The sequence below is a fragment of the Octodon degus genome, unplaced genomic scaffold (genome assembly GCF_000260255.1).
Source record: "Octodon degus isolate 3935 unplaced genomic scaffold, OctDeg1.0 scaffold00147, whole genome shotgun sequence".
Lineage (NCBI taxonomy): Eukaryota > Metazoa > Chordata > Mammalia > Rodentia > Octodontidae > Octodon > Octodon degus.
In genome coordinates, this window is record NW_004524723.1 from 2,295,967 (window position 1) to 2,307,363 (window position 11,397).

Genomic DNA, 11,397 nt, shown 5'->3' on the forward strand with positions numbered 1-11,397 from the left:
TTTTTTTGTGGAACCGGGGATTGAACTCAGGCCCTTGCGCTTGCCAGGGAAGCGCTTATTCCACTGAGCCATCTCCCTGGCCCCAGTATTCTTGCAAAATTCCTGAAAATGAGAGTAATGTGGTTACCTGAAAAGTATATAACCTGAAAGCAAAGTTCAGGTGGGTACCAACAACCTTGGGAGTCCTGATCCAAGGTCAGGGCATCAGTCAGACCTAAGCTGGCAATAAAAGCTTTCTTGTCCCTTCATACTTGGTCTCTTGTGTGGGCTTACCTTTGCTCACTGTCGTCTGCTGCTACAATATTATTCTATCCTTTACACAAGAATGAATCAAAAATTCATTTACCTTTCCCTCTTCTACTCCTACCTTTTAATCCTAAATTATTTTAGGACCTATATATAGTAAAGATAGGGTTTTTGTTGTTGTTGTTTTTGGCAGAACCAGAGATTGAACTCAGGCCCTTGCACTTGCCAGGAAGCACTTATTCTACTGAGCCATCTCCCCGGTCCCACAGTAAAGATAGTTTAAATAAAACATTAGATTGCAAATCTAATAACAGAAGCTTGAAAACTTACTGAAAAAGTATGGATTTCTTAATCTGGTAGTACTGGGGATTGAATTTAGAGCCTTCACACTGAGCTACATCTTCACCCCACTTTAAAAAATTTTTTTGCCACTTTAAAAATTTTGAGAGAGGGTCTCACTAAGTTGCCCAGGATGGACTCAAGCTTTCAATCCTCCAGTTCCAGCCTCCTAGGCTGCTTGAATTACAGCCACTACCACCAGGCCTGGCTTGGCTTTTGCAACTTTTAAAGGATAGGAGTAATCTATTAGTCATATGAACCAAAAAAAGTGGCTCAATTCAAAATTAAAATCAGCACTTGGGAGGCTGAGGTAGGAGGATTGCTAGAAATTTGAGGCCAGCCAGGCTATAGTGAGTTCAAGGCCAGCCTGGACTACACAGAAAGACCAGGTCTCAGTAAATTAAAGTAAAAATAATTATTTTCTTCTTCTGTCAAAATCTCTCTCTAATATCACCTATCACAATAGCTATAACTTATATAAGGATACCTCCTACCCTATGTGAAAACCTTTTATGCTTTTATTTTTAGCCTAAGGTCAAACTCCATATTTATTGAGTCAGGCTATTAACAATTATTTCCAACTGACATTGCATAACTATTCAAACTTTTAGCCAAACTCCAAGTTATAAATAGATTATTGTTTGCCATTTTATCATCAAATTTTATTTTTTAAATATATACACATAGTAATCATTTATTTTTACCTTTCTATATTTTTTAATGTTTTTATCACTACACATGTATATATAGTACATGATCAATCAGTTCTTTAAATATTTACTCTTATTTCTTATCAATATACTAACTTTAGTTACCAGCAACAGTTTAGTTCAACATTTTATCATGTGGGAAGAAACTGGGATTATCATTCTTATTCATCAGATGGTGACATGATCAAAAAGATCCAAAGGAGACAGCCCTTCAAGTACCTTATATAACCACACGGAAAAGGTCAAATTCACAATACTCACTGTATGATTTTTAATATACTCAAACACATGAATATTTTATAAGTAGTCATGTTTAGCCTGAGCTTCTCCCACTAACTAAACTGTAACCAGCAGCAACTGATAAGTCAACCCAATTTAGCCGGTGCCCCACCATCATGATGAGAAGGCCACGTCCACATCAGCTCCCCTCCGTTCTAGCACCATGGCAGTGGCAGGAATTCCCCTGATAATTCATTTCCACCCATTATTACAAGGTAGCAAAATAACTCAAATATTAAGAACATTTGTAGCCACTGTACACCACACTATCACCATTTTGCACTTTAATCCAGAACACTAAAACATTGTCCTGTTTCCTACCTCAAGTCAACCAGGGCTAATAGTAGTTACCATGAGCATTAACCAAGCATGGTCATCCTGTCTCCATATCACCACATGTGCATCTTTCTAAATCTACGCTCTTGGCTCTGTCTCTAGATGTCCTGCAGCTTTGCATTGGGTCCTGTCTGGTGAGGAGAACTCGCGGCAGCTTGGACCAGGACAGCAGAGGGTAGCCTGGCAGTAGGGCCTGTATCCTGTGCTTGCTTGCAGGGTGGGAATGGCTCAGGGCTTTACCAAGTCCTCAGGAGCTGCCTCTCATTCTGCAGCAATGGGCAAGTTCATGAAACCAGGGAAGGTGGTGATGGTCCTGGACAGATGCTACTTCAAAGGCAAAGTTGTCAAGGTAAAGCACATGGACAATGGCACTTTCCACCACTCCTACAGCTATTCCCTGGTGGACGCAATTGACTGCTATCCCTCCAAAGTGGCAGCTGCCATGGGCAAGAAGAAAATCACCAAGAGGTTGAAAGGCAAGTCCTTTGTGAAGGTTTATAACTACAATCATGTCATGCCCACAAGGTGCTCTGTGGATATGCCCTTGGACAAGAGGGTGGTCAACAAAGACATCTTCAGAAACCTGGCCTCCAAGCACAAGGCATAGTGGGAGGAGAAGGTCAAGACCCAGGAGAGATATAAGACAGGCAAGAACAAGTGGTTCTTTTTTTTTTTTTTTTTTGTTGTTGTTGTTGTTTTTTGGCAGAACTGGGGATTGAACTCAGGCCCTTGTGCTTGCCGGGGAAGCGCTTATTCCACTGAGGCATCTCTCCAGCCCCTAAGAACAAGTGGTTCTTCCAGAAGCTTCGGTTTTAGATTTTTTTTTGTTCCCATCATTAAAATTTCAAAAATAAATAACTAAATAATAAAGCTACACTATTTATGTGCTTAGTATTCATTTTTCTTACCTTTAAGAACAAATAAGATATCAAGAAACTAGGAGGACTATTTTAAAGGCTTACCATTCATCATTTCCTCTCTATTATAGAAAGTCTAACACTTAGCGGTTTTTGCTCTAAAGATCTAATCACTGAATCCACAAATTCACACTACACCTCTTCCTAAGCCCAACTTATGACACTGACTGATGCTATCCTAACAGCTGTCTGAAGCACACATGGTGTCTTCTTGATTCTACCACAGCTCCAACTCCTAACTTTAGTTGCTATTTATTCAGTTACTCAATTAAATGTCTTGCAACTAACAGCATTTTCACTGGAGTTTTCATCTTTAATGATACTATTCTCCCAAATATCCCCCAAATAACTATGCTATTTTATCTAAAAATTCAGTCCTTGCTGTGACTATTTTAGGTTGTGCTTAAACAATAGAATTAATTATTTATTTATGTATTTAGTACAGGGACTACAGGGTCTCACTACACAGATCAGACTCATAGGGATACTCCCTTTTTTCAGCTTTCCAAGAGCAGGGATTACAAGAGCGCACAACCACACCCAGTCTCAGTCACTGTTGCAGCATGTCCGGACAGCGGCAGGCCCAGAATGGCATGCCGGGAAACCATGGTCCCTGTGCCTGCTTAAGCAGGTGCTTCAGTCTGCTGAGCTATCTGGCCAGTCCAAACAATAGAATTTAACTTAATACTGTATAAGCTTTTAAAAACTTTATTGGTACATTTTTTATATAGTGATAACAGTCATCATATTTGTATCTGTACATGATAAATTTTGCTTCTTTTATTCCCATTCCCATCCCCTCCCTTCAATCACTCTTCTTCAACTTATTCAAAAAGCTTTGTTTCCATTTGTTCCTCCTATGTTTTTTCTTCCCCCATTTTATTTCCTTTCATGTTTGAACATTCTCTATTTATCAATATCTATAATAAATTTTGGTCCTTATTTACAGTTTCAATTTCTTAAACCAGAGAAACTATGTGATATTTGAACATGTGTGTATGATTTATTTCACTTAAAAGTATGGTCTCAAGGTACATTCACTTAACTAGAAACATCTCAAGCTTATCCTTCTTTATGGCATAGTAGTACTCCATTATGTATCTTATTTTATTTTTTATATTAATTTTATTGAGAAAGAAGTAGCAGGAGACAGTTTCAAAACAGGTTAATAAGACAGTTACAATAATTAATACATTGCATATTGTTGCCTTTGTAGCAGTTATTCATAGTACAAGATGCAGACATGATATCTTGTCTAACCACTATTAGTTCAAAACTTTCTTCTTCATTGAACTAAAAGAAAGTAGCTGTATATCATTGAACTAAGAATAAGCAACTGTATTTGTATATACAGATATATATATTTTTCACTACAAAATGGTCCTTCATTTATATCCCCCTTTTTTGTTTACTTTTGTCAGAGATGGGTATCCCATTGCCATTCATATATTGTAGGTGCATGAATTCAGCAAAGTAATCCAATATAGTCCAGTAGTCCATAATAGTAGTGGGTTATCCACAAGACTGGCAATGTCAGAAGTTGTTGACTTGAGCCTTTTATAGCTCAGCATATTAATATGGCTTTATGTTTTATACCTCGTTTTTATACTTTTCCACTGGATGGTTAAGACCAAGATAAAGCAAGACCTATATAACAAAAAATGTAACTTTTATATCTGACAAGGTCAGTTAAATCCCCTCAAGATTTACTCTGAAACCACGTACAGCAGTTTGTAGATCTTTTGTTAGTGTCAGCCATGTGGATGAATCACGGCCATTGCTTGACCAATTTGTTCCCTGTGAAAGCCTGACAGAATGTTTTTTCTCTACATGACTCTCCTTAGGCACACTCTACATTGTTGAACACTTTCCTCTGTGGCCCCATAATCTCCTTGATCAGAAAATTTGGGACACCACTGAGTTACAGGATGTTACAGTACAGGTTCTCTTGTGTCCTGAGTCTTCACTGAATTTGAAGGGCTGAGCCAAAAGGTTGGCTATCCTCATAGCCCTTCTTTTTTGAAATTTTTTGGTCTACAAACTTAAGTTGTTAATCGTCCAGAAGAGAAGCTTAATGATATTATTACCCTAAAACATAAGTCTCTGAGCTTAACATCAGTATCTGTCTGAATATCCAATAACTTAGACATAACATGGAACAGGTATTTTCCATCAATTATTGATATGTTAAACTTTAAATCCATACAGAATGTGAAAAAAAATAAAAAATACTAAAAAGAATAGAAATAAGCAATTACGAATTTTCACACAGGAATTTAGAAATCTAACCATATACAACATTGTAGCAGGACAGCCCTATGACATTTTTTTTCTTGTCCCTTGTTTTCATTTATTACCTTTTTTTTTTTTTTTTTTGGCAGAACCAGGGATTGAACTCAGACCCTTGCGCTTGCCAGGGAAGTGCTTATTCTACTCAGCCATCTCCCCGGCCCCCCACTTTTAAAAAAAACCAAACATTTACTTGAGAGAGAGTATAGCAGTAATTGATATGACATTAGAAGCAGTATGCTTTTAGAAAATCATAATGACAGGGATTCCAAGCATGGACCTAGTAATACACAGTATCTTCAGTGCAGTTGCTTAATTCACATGTATCAGCCTATATAGTTAGTCGGGGTGAGAATCCGACCAATTAACTGCTAGTTTCAAAAGCCTGATGGAAATTCTCAGGATCATTACCTTAACCATCTTATGTATATAAATGTATGGTTTTTGCCCATGCCATGTTTCCTAGCTTTTCTCTTTGCCCTCTCTTCATTGTTTAATCCTTAAATTCTCACTTTCCATTTAGTTGTACTATACTTTTAAATTTTATTTCTTCTTTTCAGTTCTTACACTAGGGAGACTATATGATATTTACACATTTGGGTCTGGTTTATTTCACTTATGAGTGTATCTTCAAGTGGCATCCACTTATATATAAAGGCTTCAAGTTCATCATTTTTTAGAGCTGAGTAATATTCCACTGTATAAAAATACCACATCTTTTTCATCCATTCCTCAGATGACGGGCATTTTGGTTGCTTCTAAGATTTGGTTATCACAAATTGTGCTGATATAAATATAGGTACACATATATCACTATGATATGATGTTTTCAGATCCTCCGGGAAAATTCCCAATAGGGGAATAGCTGGTTTGAATAGGATTTGCAGTCCTAGTTTTTTAAGGAGTCTCCACACTGATTTCCATAATGGTTGTACCAGTCTACATTCCCACCAACAGTGGAAAAGGGTTCCTATTTCCCTACAGCCTGTCCAACATTTGTTGTTGGTTGATTTCTTTATGATTACCATTCTTTCTGGAGTAACATGGTATCTCAGTGTTGTTTTAATTTGCATTTCATGGATGGCTAGTGATGTGGTGTATTTTTTCATGTATTTATTAGCTTCTAGAATTTCTTCCTCTGAGAAGTGTGGGTTCATCTCAGATGCCCATTTCTGTATTGGGTCTTTAAATTTAGGGGTGCTAATGTTTTTTAGTTCTTTATATATTCTAGAGAGAAGACCTTTGTCTGAGTGCTTATTAGTTAAGATTTTTTCCCAATTTGTGGGTTGTCTTTTCACTCTGTTGGTAATTTCTTTGGACGTGCAAAAACTTCTCAATACAAGGAGGTCCCAGTTGCTAATTCTTTCAAGTGTTACCCATGCAATTTGATTTTTATTCATGAACTCTTTGCCTACCCCTATGTCTTCAAGAGTTCCTCCTACTTTCTGTTCCAGGAATTTTAGTGTATCCGTTTTAATGTTTAGTTCTTTAATCCATTTTGAGTTTAGTTTAGTGCATGGTGATAGACCTGGATCAAGTTTTAGTGGTTGGCATGCAGAGAGCCAGTTTTTTCAGTACCATTTGTTAAAGAGACTATCTTTCTTCCAGTAAGCATATTTGGCCCCTCTGTCAAAGATAAGGTGGCTGAGTGTGTTTGTAGTTGCTTCTGCATCTTCAAATCTATTCCATTGATCCTCAGGGTTGGTTTGTTTGTTTTTTTTCCAATACCATGCTGATTTTATCACAGTAGCTTTGTAGTATAATTTCAAGTCAGGAATTGTAATGCCTCCTGCCTTGTCTTTGTTGCCCAGGATTGCCTTTGCTATTCTAGGTCTTTTCTGCTTCTAAATAAATTTTAGGAATGATTTCTCTAGGTCTGTGAGGTATGTTGGTGGAATTTTGATAGGTATTGCATTAAATCTGTACAGCAATTTTGGGAGTATGGCCATCTTCATAATGTTGGTTCTTCCTATCCAGGAGTAGGGAATATATTTCCATTTTCTAAAATCCCCTATGATCTCTTTTTTCATAGAACTGTAATTTTCCTTGAAGAGATCTTTGACTTCTTTAGTTAGGTTAATTCCTAAGTATTTCATTTTGCATGGTACTATTGTAAAAGGTATTGTTTCTATAATTTCCCTGTCAGTGTGTTTATTATCTGTGTAGAGGAATGCTATTCATTTTTAGGTATTGACTCTGTATCCTGCTATACTACTGAATTTGTGTATTAATTCTAGTAGCTTCTTGGTGGAGTTTTTTGGGTCATCCATGCAAAGTATCATGTTATCCACAAATAATGATAGTTTAACTTCTTCTTTATTTATTCTTATCCCTTTTATTTCTCTCTTGTCTAATGGCTCTAAGTAATGATTCCAGAACTCTATTGAATAGGAGTGGTGATAGAGGACATCTTTGTCTTGTATCAGATCCGAGAGTAAAAGATTTCAGTTTTTCCCCTTTTAGAATTATGTTAGCCATTGGGGTGTCATAGATGGCTTTTATCAGATTGAGGTAGAGGCCATCTATTCCAATTTTTTGTAGGACTTTGAATGTGAATGAGTGTTAGACTTTGTCAAAAGCCTTTTCTTTATCAATTGAGATGATTGTGTGTTTTTTTGGATTTGTTTCTATTGATATAATGTATTACATTTATAGATTTGCATATATTGAACCATTCTTGCATCCCTGGAATGAATCCTACCTGGTCATGGTATATAAACCTTCCCCCCCCCCACCCCGGTTCAATCCCGGCAGAACCAGGGCTAGAACTCAAGCCCTTCCTTGTGCTTGCTAGGGAAGTGCTTATTCTACTGAGCCATCTCCCTGGCCCCCACGTATAATCTTCTTGATGATTTGCTGTATTCTATTTGCTTGGATTTTATGGAGGATTTTTGAATCTATGTTCATGAGGGTGATTGGCATGTAGTTCTCTGTTTTAGTTGCGTCTTTCCCTGGTTTTGATATCAGTATAATACTTGCCACCAGGAATGATTTTGGGAGGATTGCTTCCTTTTCAAATTCATTGAAGAGTTTGAGGAGAATTGGGATTATATCTTCTATAAATTTCTTGTAGAATTCAGCTGTGACTCCATCAGGATCAGAACTTTTCTTTGTTGGTAGGTTTGTTTTTTTTTTAATTACCTTTTGTATTTCATTGGCTATTTTTGGGTTATTGAGTGTTCTCATATCTTCATGATTCAGTTTTGGTAATTTGTATCTTTCTAGGAATCTGTCCATTTGTTCTGTGTCTTCTATTCTGTGAGACTAAAGATTCTCAAAGTAGCTATTGGTAATCTTCTGAATTTACCCTGGGTCTGTGGTAATTTCACCGTTTTCATTTCTTATTGCTTGTGTTTGAGTTTTTTCTTTCCTCTTTTGGATGAGGTTAGCTAGGGGCTTATCAATTTTATTCAATCTTTCAAAGAACCATCTTTTTGATTCATTAATTCTTTCTATTGTTTTGTTCATCTCAATTGAATTAATTTCTGCTCTAATTTTTTTAATTTTCTCTCATCTTTGGGCTTTGGGTTTGGTTTGCTCTTCCTTCTCTAGATGTTTGAGTTGCAGCATTAGGGTATTTATTTGCTCCCATTCTGTTTTCCTAATGTGTGAGTTCACAGCAATAAATTTCCCTCTTAGAACTGCTTTTATTGTATCCCATAAATTCCAATAAGTTGTGATTGTATTTTCATTGAATTTTAGATATTGTTTAATTTCATCTGTGACCCATTGGTTGCTGAGGAGGGTGTTGTTTAATTGCCATGTATTTATGAGGTTTTTCTGGCTTCATTTGTCATTTATTTCCAGTTTCATTGCACCGTGGTCAGATAATATGCATGGGATAATTTCTGTTTTCTTACATATAGTCAAGCATGACCTATGGACTAGTATGTCGTCTATGTCCCATGTGCTGCTTAAAATGTGTCTTCAGCTGTGGTTGGGTGGAACATTCTGTATATGTCCACTAAGTCCGTTTGTTCCAAGATCTGGTTCAGTTCTGCTACTTTTTTGCTAATTTTTTGTCTGCTTGACCTATCTTTTTGCAATAAGGGGGTGTTAAGGTCTCCTGTTAAGATTGTGGTATGGGATGTTAGATTTTTCATGTCCATTAAGATTTGTCTTACATAGTTGGGTGCTCCTGTGTTTGGTGTATACATATTATTTATGAGTGTTACCTCTTCCTCTTGGATTTTTCCCCTAACCAGTATGTAGTGGCCTTCTTTATTTCATTTGATCATTCTTGGTTTGAAATAGAGACTGTCTGCGGAAAGTTTTGTTACCCCTGCTTTTTTCTGAGGTGCTGGGGCATGTAGTATTGTTTTCCACCCTTTGACTTTCACCCTATGAATTTCTTTATGAGTTGTGTTTCTTGTATACAGCAGATTGTTGGATTTTACTTCCTAATCCACTGTGCCAGTCTATTTCTTTTAATTGGTGAATTGACTCCATTTACATTGATGGTTATAATTGAGATGTATTGACTTACAATTGACATGTTACTTACGTACTGTTGCTTATCCTTTTTCCTCCTGTTTGTTTGCCCTATTTGCTAGCTTCTTTCTGTTCTCATTCATGGTGTTCTGGTCATTTTGGTCCCTCTCTAGAATACCTTTTAGTAGTCTCTGTAGGGTTGGTTTTGTCAACATGAAATTCTTTAGTTGCTCTTTGTCATGAAGTATTTCACTTCTCCATCAAACTTGAGTTTTGAAGGGTATAGTAGTCTGGGCCAGAATTTGTTTTCATAGAGCACTTGAAGTACTCTGCTCCATGCTCCTCTTGCCTTCATGGTTTGTGAAGAGAAGTCAGCCATAATTCTGATGGGTTTTCTTTTGCATGTGATCTGCTTCTTTTCTCTAGCGGCTTTTAGTATATTGTTCTTGTGCTGGATTTCTGGGATCTTGACTATTATATGTCTGGGTGTGTTTTTAATTGGGTTGATGTTATTTGGAGTTCTATATGCTTTTGTTACTTAATGTCAGATTGTTTTCCCATATTTGGGGAGTTTTCTGTTATTACTTCTGCCCATATTCTTTTTATATTATTTGCACTGACTTCTTCTTTCTCATTGATGCCTATTAGTCTCACATTGTTCATCTTTGCATCATCTTGCAGATGATTTTTTCCTGTATCCTAGTTGTTTTTAAGAGATCTTTTCTTACCTTTTCACTAGCTGCGACAGTGTCTTCAAGATCCAAAACTCTATCTTCACTTTAGTTCAAATGGTTTTTCAAGCTTGTAATTGAGATTTTAAGTTCCTCTATAGCTCTTTGACTCTGCTTCATTCGATCTATTTCTTTCCTATATTGCTCATTCAAAGCTTCCATCATTTTTCTAATCTCCTCGAATTTTTATCAGTCTTCGCTGGAAGCAGTTATTAATTCTTTTACTACAGTTATCCTTTCTTTCTTTACTTCAGAAATTATTTCTGATCTGATTTCTATGTGTTTCTTCAGTTGATTCTTTACTTCAGATGCTATTAATTCAGAGATTTCTTTTATTTCAGAAATTATTTCTGATCTGATTTCTATGTGTTTCTTCAGTTGATTCTTTACTTCAGATGCTATTAATTCAGAGATTTCTTTTATTTCAGAAATTATTTCTGATCTGATTTCCAGTATACCTTTCTGCAGTTGTTTCTTTACTTCAGGCTCTATTAATTCAGACACATCAGCTGTGTGATTCCTAATTTCTCCTGTGCTAGTGTCTCCTGCATTTGTCCTGGGTGGGCTCAAGGCCTGAGATTGCATTTTAGTCCCTCTCTTTATCATTTTGTATAGCACTGTCCTCTGACCTTTGGTGCAGTAATAACCTTAGCACTTACCGAAATTCTTGCCCAAGAGATTATATGGTTAAGCCAATTTTAGTTTTGTATTTACAAAACTACAATTAGGAACACTAATAATGCATAGTGATATTTAGCAGTTGACAAACTTGTAACTAATGGGTTTGTATTTTAGACAGTAAGAGCAAACATTATGTCTGTGCAGCTAAGCAGATATTAAATTGGGAATTTGTATTTAAGTTAGCTCCCTTAAATTCTGCCTAATCCCCTCCCATTGATGTACCTGGGGGTCTTCCAGGCAGACTCATTCACCTGGTTACCTGTTGCCCCCTGTGTAGATCAAGAGTAAAAAAGAGAGGACACTCTCATAGATCTGGGTCCAGCAAAGTGTCTCAGTTTATCTGGCTCTACCAACTTTGAACTTGTCGTCCAGATGTGCCTGGCTTTGGTTTGGCTGTTATGCTCAGCTTCTTCCTGCTGCAGCTCATAAGGATGAACC

General features: G+C 36.8%; 1 pseudogene; it reads left to right on the plus strand.

Annotated features, from left to right (window-relative positions):
• Window positions 1-2,574, plus strand: part of LOC101586048 — a 13,510-nt pseudogene extending 10,936 nt beyond the window's left edge.
• The last annotated feature ends 8,823 nt before the right edge of the window (window positions 2,575-11,397 follow it).